Below are 12,223 nucleotides of genomic sequence, written 5' to 3'. Positions count from 1 at the left end.
TCAGGAATTGGTTCTTTTCTTCCACCATGGTCCCAGGGATCAAGCTTAGTTCATGAGGCTTGTGCAACAGGACTTAAAAAACAGACAAACACCCTCCTGACTCATCTTGCTGGCTCATGATCTAGTCCCCATTTAGCTCTCGCGTGTGTTTAAGCATGCCGGTGAAGCAGCTACATAGGTGGAATGTAGGCTTAGCCACAGCCTTGGCACTTACCCTGTTGCAGCTAAGCCAAAAGAATGCATTTCTAGGGTTGGGGGTAGCTCAGTGGGTGGCGTGTGGGCTGTGCGAGCATGAGAACCTGAATTCAGACCCCAGCAGCCATGGGACAGCTGGGCATGGTGGCACACAGCTGTACGTCAGTATTTGGAGAAGGTAGGTGGGGTTTTGATGCTGAGGGTTAACGAGCTAGAAAGTGAGAGAAGACACCAGACACTGATTCTGCACACAGACAACGAAGACGATGTGGCTGCCAGTCCCTTGGTGGGGTCTCCCTGTCTGCCTACTGTGTTGAAGAGTCATGGTTTCAGAAGCTCCGAGGGAGGGTAGAGAGATGACTGGATGTTCAAGTTTAATTCCCAGGATCCACATGGGATGGCTCATAACCATGTGTCTGACTCCAGCCCCAGCTCAAGGAAAGCTGAGTTCCTCTTTAGGCTTTGCACACACAGCCAAATAAAAATAAAGATCTTCATAGAACTTCAAGGAACCATCTCATGGGCAGTGGAGATCATGGTGCGTGTCCTGTACTTGGGAATAGCTCCTGATGCTGGCCCTTTGTCCAGCATCTGTGTGTGAGTGGCGAGAGTGTGTGTTTCCTGTAACGGGCGTATCCTCTGAGACGAGCAGCTGCTCATGTGGTGCTAGAGGAGCTAACGCAGACTGGCTCTGGAAAGGGGTCCTCATTTGGAGATTTCCTGCTCTTGGCTCTTCTTCCAAAAGTGTTTCCTCTGCTAGTGTGTGCCTTCTGTGGCCCACTGGCTCCAAAGGCACTTTTTAAAATCCCAACCACATGTAAACATAGAACAGTGTTTCAATTGGGTTGTAGTTCTTAGACATTAAAAAGAATCTTTAATTGCTTATGGTGTGTTTGAGTGTGAGCTACCGTGATATATGAAGATCAGAGGATACTTTGTGCCCATTTTCTCCTACCTTTATTGGGCCCTGGGTCATCAGACTCCTGTGCCATTTTATTGTAGAATCAATCTTCCAGCACTGGGACATAGTTTTAATACACTGTGGCGTTTGGGAAAGAACCGCAGTTGTGGTAACCATGGCTGCCCCGGGGGCTCAGAGAGTAACTACCATAGTGCCAAATTTCCAGTCCTGCTCCAGCCACTGGGGAGAGCGGAGAGCACAGCATCGCCCACTGCCCCGTTGGATACACAGAGCACAGCATCGCCCGCTGCCCCATTGGATACACAGAGCACAGCATCGCCTGCTGCCCCGTTGGGTACACAGCCTCTCGTGGAGCCTTTTGGCAGGCATTGTTAGGGCTGATATTGCATGGCTGGCAAAGCATGGAATTTTATATGAAAGTTGGGACTCAGAGAGGAAAACCATCTGTGCCCTAGGCTGCTTTAGGCTTAGCTTATGCCTCCACTGTTGATAGCCAAGTGACTTCTCAGTCAGCCGGCCTGGGGCATTCATTGTGTAGGGCAGCTGTGTCATTCCAACTTCTGTATGTCCATGTCCCTTAGGGAATGTGAACAGGTCTCTGTGCCAAGCCACAAGGTGACACTTGTTGCTGGGGGCAAAAGGGAGCTCTGGTGGGGGAGATGGATATTGGGAGGTCTTGGCGTCCATGGCATACAATCTTTTTGAGAGCGGGACCTGTGTTGAGATCCCACACTTGGGCCTGGGGGGCTGTGGGGGTGGTGAGAAAACTTGATGGAATGTCTGGAAGGTAGCATGGGGCCTTCAGCCAGCTGTAGATCCTGTTCCCAGGGTTACCTTTCCAAGCCTTGGACTTGGTGGAAGAATGTAAGGACGCATGTCTTAGTGATGCTTGGCAAAGAGAAGCAGAGCCCTAGCTCATGGTGCTTCCTTGCACAGGTGGGTACCCTGGAAGATCTCCTAGTCACCTGTCCCTCTTTCTAGATTTCTTGTGGCCAAACTGTGTGACCCAGATTCTGCTGCAGTCTGTCAGTGTTCCCTAGGGACAAGAATGGTGTCGGTTCAGATCAGCCGGTCAGGTTCCAAGCCCAGGATGGTTGGCAGAGAGACCCAGATGGGTGATGTGCTATCCATTGGGAGATAGTTGGATGTGGAATACTGTGATGCTTTTGAATAGGAGTGGCACTATTAGGAGGTGCAGCCTTATTAGAGGAAGTGTGTCACTGTGCAGGTGGCTTTCAGGACTTTATGATCAAGTCTACCCAGTATGTTAATCTCCCACTACCTGTTGGGTGCCTGCTCAGACCTGGGTCTCTGCTGGGCTTAGTCCCATCTCCCTTCATACTTATTTTAATGTGTATCCCAAAGAAATGTGGACATATCTCCAGTGTGTAGAGACAGTTGCCTTTGGGCCACGTAAAGTCGAGCATTGGGCATGTTCTGCAACATGTACCATCTCTGGAATTCAGAAGGTCGCAGGATGACGAGAGTGTGAGCACTGTTGGTGTCCCAGGAACCGTTGCACTTGAGATGTATGAGGACCACTCAGAGGCCAGCGGCACTGTGGGCTCGGGAGCCCCAGACTTGGAGTCGGGTAGCACGGAGTTTTCTCCTTGCCCCCATCCAGACCACTGTTCTCATTCACTGCAAAACAGGAATTCTGAGTTGGCTTGGGCTGTGTGGTCCACAGATCCTGGGTATTTAGTCAGTGTGCAGCCGACATCTCAGCAGAGCACAAGTGGGCATCCCTGGGAGCTGCATCTTGCAGGACTTAGAAACAATGGTTACAGTAAGGTCAGGTTGGGCACAAGCTGGGATTCAAGCTTGGAACTCTTGGACAGCTCAAACATCTTAGCTGCCATTACAGTTTACGACCACCCAGGGTTGGGTTCTACCCGGCTAACACTCCTGCTGTGTAGAGGAGAGGGATGACTTGAACTTAATTAGTCACTGAGTTTAAGTAGTATTTTATTCTTGGGGAAGCAGCTAGGAAGCCTCATGCGTGTGCGCACTGGGCTCTGCTGGTGCCCAGTGCTGGCTGAGAGGCCAGTGTAGAGAGGCTCTAGTCCCTATCATACACTTTCCATCGGAAATTCCCTTTCAAACCTCGGTTAAAACATTCCCCAGTCACCTGCAATCACCCAGGGGAGACAACACACCAGGTGAAGCTCTGGTGGGGGAGGGGTGCCGATTTTTAGGGTCTTTGCTTTTTAGTCATAGCTCTTTCTTTATTTGGATAGCAGTCTCTTCATATGTGGTCAAGAACATTCAAATATAACCCAAGTAAATCCAAATGTTAAATATTGGCCTTCGCCCATTATAGCTAGCCAGTGATGCCACGTTTGCCTGTTATCTCTGGGATGTAAACACAGCCACACTTTCCTGGTCACCAAACCATTGAGCACAGCTTCCTTAACTCTAAACTGCTGAACCGTTAGCTGCAGCACTTTATTTTCCTTTTTAAGCTCTGCACAGCTATGGGGAGCTCTGCAGGGGTGGGAAAACCAAGGTCAACCTTGGTGTGTTGCCAAAATGTGGCCAATCATGGCTTTGAGTTTACCTGTGCTGGGACCTCCTTCAAGATGTTACTGATAAACTGAGCCACAGTCTAAGGTGGAAGGTCTGTTACCTCAGCTTTTGAGTTTACAGGAGATTATGTGTTCCAAGCTAATATGGGATACATGGTGAGACCCAGTCTCAAAAAGCAAAAAACAAAATAAAAAATTTAACATTTTAAAAATGTTTGTGTTGGAGAAATCATTTCCCTAACTTGTAAGGATATTTAAAATTTAGTTCTGGGGCTGGTGAGGTGGCTCAGTGGTTAAGAGCACTGTCTGCTCTTCCAGAGGTCCTGAGTTCAAATCCCAGCAACCACATGGTGGCTCACAACCATCTGTAATGGGATCTGATGCCCTCCTCTGGTGTGTCTGAAGAGTTCCTTTTTAAAACACATTTGCACATCACCCCATGGCCCCAAGGACCTGTGTCTGCCCGTTAGATGAGAGCAGCCATGGCTCCCGGGGCTGAGGAAAACTGTCTGGCTTGGCATTTGCGCTCCATGCCCATTAGGCTGCAGCCCTTTGTCTACTCCAGATCTGCTTTAGAGTCAAAGTACATTTTTCTCTCCAGCTTCTTTCTGTACAGCCAGTGAGGGGCAGGGCTAGTTCTCCACCATTGCCCAGGCTAGGCCACCCAATGCTGCGACTGGAAGGAGACAGGGTCAGCTCTTCCAGTCTCACGGCCTTGGGGGACAGCTCACCCACAAGCCATCTCTGCTGTGCTGCCCAGGAGGCACAGCCACTGAGGGGCAGGGCCAGCTCTCCTGCTCTTTGACTGCCACAGGTGGTGAGGAGCAGGAGTGAAGGTGGAAGGCATCACCCACACCCATGCCGCCTCATGGCAGACTTGTGCTATTCACTCTTTGGATAATGTGGTAAAGGCTGACCTCTTCTGAAGGAATGCCATGCTATGTGGCACAGGCCAGCTTAAACTCTCAGTCCTCCAACCTCAGTCTACCCAGTAGCGCTGGGACAGCAGGGCTATGTTACCACACTTAGCAGATTAAAAGTTCACTGTTTACAATTTCTTTTCCTCTTTGTCATTACAGAGATGGACTTTAGGGCTTACACACCAGGCACGTGTGCTCCACTGAGCCACATCCCCAGCCCGGTTTTTCTTATGTTTTCTTAAAAAAATATTTATTTTATGTATGTGAGTGCACTGTCACCGTCTTCAGACACATCAGAAGAGGGCACTGGATCCCACCATGTAGTTGCTGGGAATTGAACTATCTATCTATAGATCTATCTGTCTGTCTGTCTGTCTGTCTGTCTGTCTATCTATCTTGTCTCAGTGTATGATGTGTAGGAGACTGAGGCAGTTTTGAGGGTTATGTGGGTTCTGGAGACTGACCTGGGTGCTCTGCAGAAGCAGTAAGTGCTTTTAGCCACTGACCCATCTTTCTAGTCTATACCAGCCCTATTTAAAAAAAAAAACTGTCAAAACAGGGCCTAGTGTGGCACACACCTTTAATCTCAGTGCCGGGGGTGGGGAGGGTAGGGACAGGTGGATCTCTGTGAGTTCCAGGCCAGCCTGGTGTTCATGTCCAGTTCCAGGACAGCCATGGCTACATAAAAGAGAGATCCTGCCTCAAAACAAAACAGTCCAATCAGCACATAAAAGTGCCTAATTTCCTGTCAAGATATATATGCATGCACAAGGCCAGAGGCCAATGGTGGGTGTCTTCCTTAATTACTCTTTACTTTACTTTAAAAAAAGATTTATTACTTTTTTACTTTATATGTGTATGGGTGTCTTGCTATATGTATGTGTACTTCATGTGTTCTTGGTGTCTGTGGAGGCCAGAAGTCAGCAATGGATCCCCTGGAACTGGAGTCTAAGACAGTTTGAGTTGCCATGTGGGTATTGGGAACATGAGCCATTGCTCTTAGCTTAGGTACTGCCACTGTGATTGAACACCCTGACCAAAGCAACCTGGGGAAGAATGGATTTATTTGGCTTATGCTTTCACATCACTGTTCATCGCTGGAGGAAGACAACACAGGAACTCAAACTGGGTAGGATGGAGGCAGGAGCAGATGCAGAGGCCATGGAGGGGTGCTGCTTATTGACTTGCTACCATTTGCTTGCTCAGCCTGCTTTCGTATAGAACCCAGGACCAGAGATGGCCTTCCCCATGGTGGCTCCCCTCCCCACCCATCACTAATTGAGAAAATCCCTTACAGAAGAAAATGGGGTGTTTTCTCAATTGAGGCTCCCTTCTCTCAGATGAATCTAGCTCTGACTTAAAACGAAGGCAGTATAGCTCTCAACCACTGAGTCATCTCTCTAGCCCTCCCACCTCATCTTGTTGGAGAAGCTCTCTCATTGAACCCATCTTGGGAATTTGACTCAGTCTCACTGTATCCTCACAGGAAGTAAATGGCTATATAAACTCTAACAGCAATGCTCACATTCTACCCAGTAAACACTTGTGAACAGGGAATAATACTCAGGACAGGTGCTGGGGACATTTCTGAGTTTTGTTCATGCTGCCATCCTGGTGTCTTTTTTTTTTTTTTTTTTTTTTTTTTGACACTGGGTTTTGCTATGTAGCAGGGGTTAGCCTTGAACTTGCCATCCTCCTGCCTCAGCCTCCTAAATGCTGAGGTCACAGGTTTACAAACACCATATCCAGCTTCTACCTAGTTTTGCACATGGAAGTGTCACAAAAGTATAAAGCTTTAGTTGGAGACCTCTCAGAGGGTCTGCTCTAGGATCTGAAGCAGCCTCCTTCTCATTACTCCTCTGAGTTCTGCTCATACTTAACAGGAGGGAGCCCAGGAAAGGGAAGTAGGGGTGCTCTTAGTGGGCTACCCAGCCTCTTAGTAACAGGAGCTCTGGCCATAATTCAAACTAGGTACTGCTAGAGTTGTGAGTATATAGTCTATGTGACAACACTTTAGACTTCGAGCTCTTGGGATGGGGACAGACAGCTGTCCCATGTCCCAGGTAAACTGTTACAAAGGCCTCCCTGCTCAGGGCCCTCAGGAGCCCCCTCCAGGTGGCCTCTTTCTGGCTTCCTGTGGTACTGTCTTGACAGTCTTTTCCAGAACTTCCTGTTGACCAGGGTGGGATGGTCAGGGGTCTTTCCACTACTCATACTGGGCCAGGATGCTTTTGATTTCCCTGCTGTCTGTGTGGACACTGGGGTATGGAGTCTGATGCAAGGGCCAGGAAGAGAGGAGTTAACGGTGAGTTTAGCAGGTCATGCACATTAAGCTTGCTGTGACTGTTCTCTTTGGGGATATGGGTCCTACTCACCATTGCCACAGACTGGAAGTAGTCCTTAAAACCGTGCTTCTCCAAGCCACATCATTATCTCTTGGGTATTTGTGATGAGCCTGCGCCCATCAGTAGTGACTTATGGCATACCTGTTCATACCTGTTGTATGTGTGGATGGGGGTGGAGGACCGGTTTGAACCAGAATTTGTGAGAAGACAGGTTAGGGGAGCTGGCCCTGGCTTGCCAGGCTTACTGTTGCCTTCCTCTGGAAGACACTAGAGGGTGCAGGGCAGAGTAGCTTCCTCCTGCTTTGGTTGCAAGCCAAATCGGGGTTGGGGGGTAGGGGGGTAACCCATTACTTACTTTCACTGGATCCTGACTGGGGGTTCAGCAATGGACAGAAGAAGCTGTTCCTCATGCCTCTGTAGAATCTTGATGGCTTCTCCAATAATATGCTTCTTTTCTCCCCCGTAGAGCTTGTTCTAGGTGCTAGGACAGAGCCTGCCTTCAGGTAGGGCTCTCCTTCCCATGGTAAGACAGGAGCACCATGCAAAAACCTGATCAAATGGCTTTGAGGGAAGATCCTGAAAAATGAAAACAAGCCCAGAACCTAAGCCAAGGGCTAACCTTGCCAGCTTCTCAGAACTCAGCTCTAGACAGCCCAGGGTAGCTCAAGTTATTCTTCCTCTGCGCAGTACGCTGCTGGAGTTCAAGGGACCTCAGGCTGTTCCTTAAGCCTAGGGCACCTTGTGTTACTGGATCCTCCACCTGTTTGCTAGCTAGCCATGTGGCCCAGTGTCACCAATGACTCCAGCATATCCTTTGATGGCTCTATCCTGGTCCAACTCAGTAGCTCTGCCCCAAGCCTTTGCTCATGTTTTAGCTCCTGTTCACTTGTAGGATGTCTCCCATGAGAGCAGGGGATACAGTCCAGACAACTGTCCCAGGCCTTTTCTGCATCTAACCAGCACCTTTGCACCAGAGAGTTTTTGCCCACCGTGGCTGGCTTCCCCATAGGTGCAGAGATGGAAGTCTCATCCTTCAGGTAATCTTCTCCAGTGTATGTATTCTTTTTTTTTTAAAGATGTTATTTATTTATTTCATGTATATGAGTACACTGTAGCTGTCTTCAGACACAGCAGAAGAGGATGCCAGATCTCATTACAGATGGTTGTGAGCCACCATGTGGTTGCTGGAATTTGAACTCAGAACCTCTGGAAGAGCAGTCAGTGCTCTTAACCACTAAGCCATCTCTCCAGCCCCAGTCTATGTACTCTAACAGCTCCTTGAGACCACTCAGCCACATGCAATCAGAGCATTATTACAAATGGCTGGGACGTGCCACAGGGAGCAGTTGGAATCCCAGGCTAGAGTCCTGGCAGCTGCTCTCAGAGAACAGCTCTGCACAGCAGCATCCATGCCTGGGGCTTGTGCTCACCCTTATGGTACCATCTCACGCCTCCATGGGCTCTGTCTCTTCTCTCTGCTATGGTTATTGCATCTCATGCCTCCGAGGGCCTCTGTTTGCCTTTATAGTAACAGCCTCTCATGTCTTCCCTACTCTTCTGTTCACTTTACCTCACACTTCCTAAAAGGGGTTAATTTTGATTGTCAATTTTGTGGGATTTAGAATCATCTAGGAGAAAAACTCCTGGACATGTATATGAAGGCACTTCCAGAGAGGTTTAACCTAGGTGAGACAACCCACCCTGGATATGGGTGGCACCATCCTATAGGGTGGTGATCTAGACTGAATAAGAATGAGGTCACCAGTTGAGCACCAGCATTCCTTTTGGCCACCTCACGTTCCCGCTGCCATCCCTTCCCTATCATGATGGATTCAACTGTGGGCCAAAATAACCCCCCCCAAGCTGCTACTTGTTAGTATTTGGTCACAGCAAAACAAACAAACAAACAAAGAAGAAAGGTAACTAACAGAGGATTTGAATACTCACTGTGAGGTTGCCTGTCCCTTTAGTCCCTTGTTCCACAAAAGTTGTCTGTCAGTAAGTCATCATCAAAACCAAAGTTACTCTCCGGATTCCTGAACCAACTTCTTTCTCCTCCCCTGCTTCTGGAATATTGTTAGGCTCAAACCCTTGGATTTGGATAAAACGGACAAGATCCTAGAAAGACACAAAGCATGGAAACTGACGGAAGAAACAGGTGACCGAGCAGTCCCTATAGTAAGGAACAAAGTCTGTCTGAAAGGCCATCCACTGAGTCGGCACACTTGGTCCCTGTAGCTGAACTCTAGCTACTTTGTGGGTCTTTTTTCCCCACCCTCCTTTCGACCCTCTAACACTAGGCAGGAGAGAAAAAAATGATAGAGGGGAGAAAGAAATAAATTCTAAATGAAGTCAGGTAGGAAAGGGGGCAATGATATTAGACTACTTCCCGCTGATTAGAGTGTAGAGTTCCTTGGGACAATTTTGATCTTCACCATCAGGAAATTTTTTCTTCCTCTTTCTTCTTTGCATGTGACTACTTAACAAACTACAACCAACAGCATCCAACCAACAGCCCACACAAACTCTTGGGGCCCTAGCATTTATACAGCCTCTGTAAAGTCCTCAGAATTCCAAACATCACACAGTCACAAAAACTATCTGCTGCTGGCAAAATCACACTCCTGCTAAAGCATGAGGCAAATCATAGTCAGCTGCTGTGGATGGTCTACAGCAGCCCCACATCCCACACCTGGGATTAAAACATCTGCCTGCATGTCTGTCTGTCTGTCTCTCTCTGTGTTTTAAATAGACCGACATACTTACTACAGTCCCTGGACTCCGCTGAGGAAAAGAAGAAAGGACTCTGGAAAGCTATCTTCTGACAGCCACAAGTGGGCGTGGCACATGCACTCCCATCACTCTCTTCACAAACAGCTACTGAGGCAAGATGAAGGTAGGTCTATGAGATACTCAGAAGGTTTGGACCAACTCTTCACAAAACTGTGAGAAGGGCTGAGCATGGTGGTGCACATCTACAACCATAACATTGTGGGAGGCTGAGCAGGAGGAATACAGGAGTTGGAGGTCAGGGTGATGTACGGAATGAGTTACAGACCAGCATGGCAGTAAGGCCTTGGCTCAAAGAATTAAACCAAACCAAGCAAGAACAAGAAAGGAACATTCCCAACTTATTTTACTTGGCCACTATTCTGCTACTAAAACCACTCACAGACACCACTGCAAACTGCAGACTACAGTCTGCCACTAACACTCAAAATGTAGTAAACAAAGGTAGGTAGGTATCTATAAAAAGAATTATGCTCCATGCCAAGTGGGATTTCTTCCAGACTACAGGGGAGGACCAGTATCTGAACACCAGACAACGTTGTTATACACTACAGACAGAATAAAAGCCTCTACATGACCACTGGGTACAAAACAACGCCAGCTTCATAGGAAAAGAGACTACACAGACTTAGGATAGATGGATTTTCTGAGTTTCATAAGAGACACCTATCAAAAGGGACAGCATCACAGTCAGTGCTAACTGGATGCTTCCTCCAGATCACAAGACAAGGAGACGGCTTTCCCTTCTATTCCACAGGGTACTGGTGCTCTAGACAAGGCAGGAAGGAGGTAAGAATGCTCTCTATTCACAGATAACATTAAACTAGCAAATGGGTTCCTCAGAGCTGCAGAATACAAGGCCAATCAGTCCACCATCCCTGGCCCCCTTTCCTCTCCTATATTTCTCAGGTTTGTCCTGTTCCCTACCTGACATCACCCCACATCCCAGTTGGGCCAAGTTCTGCTGTTCCACCACCTTTGCCCCCAAGCTCTGGGCCTTGCTGTTTTTACACACTGGAGTTTAGATCAGTCTACAACAGCAGCCCAGTCTACTGCTTCTCAGACAGACACCAGGCTTACTTCTTACCCCTTTCTGCCCAAATGTCTTCTGTCTCTCCCTGGGGACCCAGTCCTAACCAATTTTTATTTCAATTTATTTAAAACAGGATCTATGTGGTTTTGGCTGACCTGGAACTTGATTAGAAACAGGATGGCTCTGAAGTCATGAGCTGCACTTGGCTCTTTCTCCCAAGTGCTGGGATTCAAGATTCTTGCCACATGAGGCCACATGCCATTTTTTGTTTGTTCTGTTTTTTGAGACAGGGTCTCATCTCAAGTAGCTGAAGCCGGCCTTGAATTTCATCTAGATCCTCCTGCCTCTGTCTCCCCAGGGTAGGAATTACAAATATGGGATACCATGCCCAGGCTCATCCACGGCTTGATCTGACTACTTGCACTCTCTCCTCGGCACCTGAGGGACGGGTACTGGTACAGCATCCACTCTACCTACTATCTTCTTTATGGGTAGGGTGGCTTGACAATGACAGAAGTTTAGCACCTTGAAGCTTGCAGATGATGGTCAGTAAGGCCAGCCACGCCCAGGGCGGAGGGTTCCTGGGGTTTCCCAGAGGCTTGTGCGTACTCGCTCCGCTCTCCAGTGAAATCTTTCTCTTTCTGCACCCAGGTTTCACCAATATTCTATTGCTCTTTTAAAGCACTAAAATGCAGGCCACGGGCGACGATGGTCCTAGGCTGGCAACCATTTCCCTTATACGCCAAACCTGGGTGAGATCCTTTAAGCGCCCACCGGGAAGGAGGCGTGACTCGCGGTTGCTTCTCTGGTCTTAGCTGGTGCGGTTTCCGAGCAGCGCACACTCTGCCACTCCCGTCTGTCTACAGACGCAGCGCCCGTTCAAGACTCTAAGGGCGCTCAGTTCTCAGGTCTTGCCGGAGGTAGAGACGAACCAGTCCCTGGACACCGGAATGAGGCCGGATCAACTAGCTGCAACCGAGATTAGTCTCTCAAGTTGCTGGGAAACGGGCTAGCACTCAGAAGAGAATACTGCGCCTGCGCGGGACCCGGAAAGGGCGTGTCAGGGGTGTGTCTACTCTGGCAGGGGCGGGGCTGGACAGCTTTGAGGACGAAGTAGAGGCGGGGCCGAGGGTGTGTCCACAGCTACTAAGAGCCGGGACTGGGCTAGGGCAGAGGGGCGTGTCTACTGCGCCGGTAGCGGAGCCGACCTGGGGGCGGGACTGAGGGTGTGTCAAGAGCGTCTGAAGAAGGGGACAGGTACAGAGCCTGCAGGAGGAGGGCGGGGCGAGCGGGGTGTTACGGGGCGGTGCCTACTGCGCTTGCGGAGAAAGGTGGGGCTGCGGGAGGCGGTAAGTGCGCCTGCGTGACGCGGCGGCGGCGCGTTAGCTCCCACCCGTTGGCAGCCGCCTCAGCTGCCGCTTCTCCGGGGCCGCGCACGCGCCGCCGCCGCCCCCGGCCCGTGCTCGCACCGCGCCTGCCCCGCGTCTACCTTG

This window comes from Micromys minutus (assembly GCF_963924665.1).
Source record: "Micromys minutus genome assembly, chromosome: 13".
Taxonomy (NCBI): Eukaryota; Metazoa; Chordata; class Mammalia; order Rodentia; family Muridae; genus Micromys; species Micromys minutus.
Note: the sequence above shows the minus strand (reverse complement) of the source record.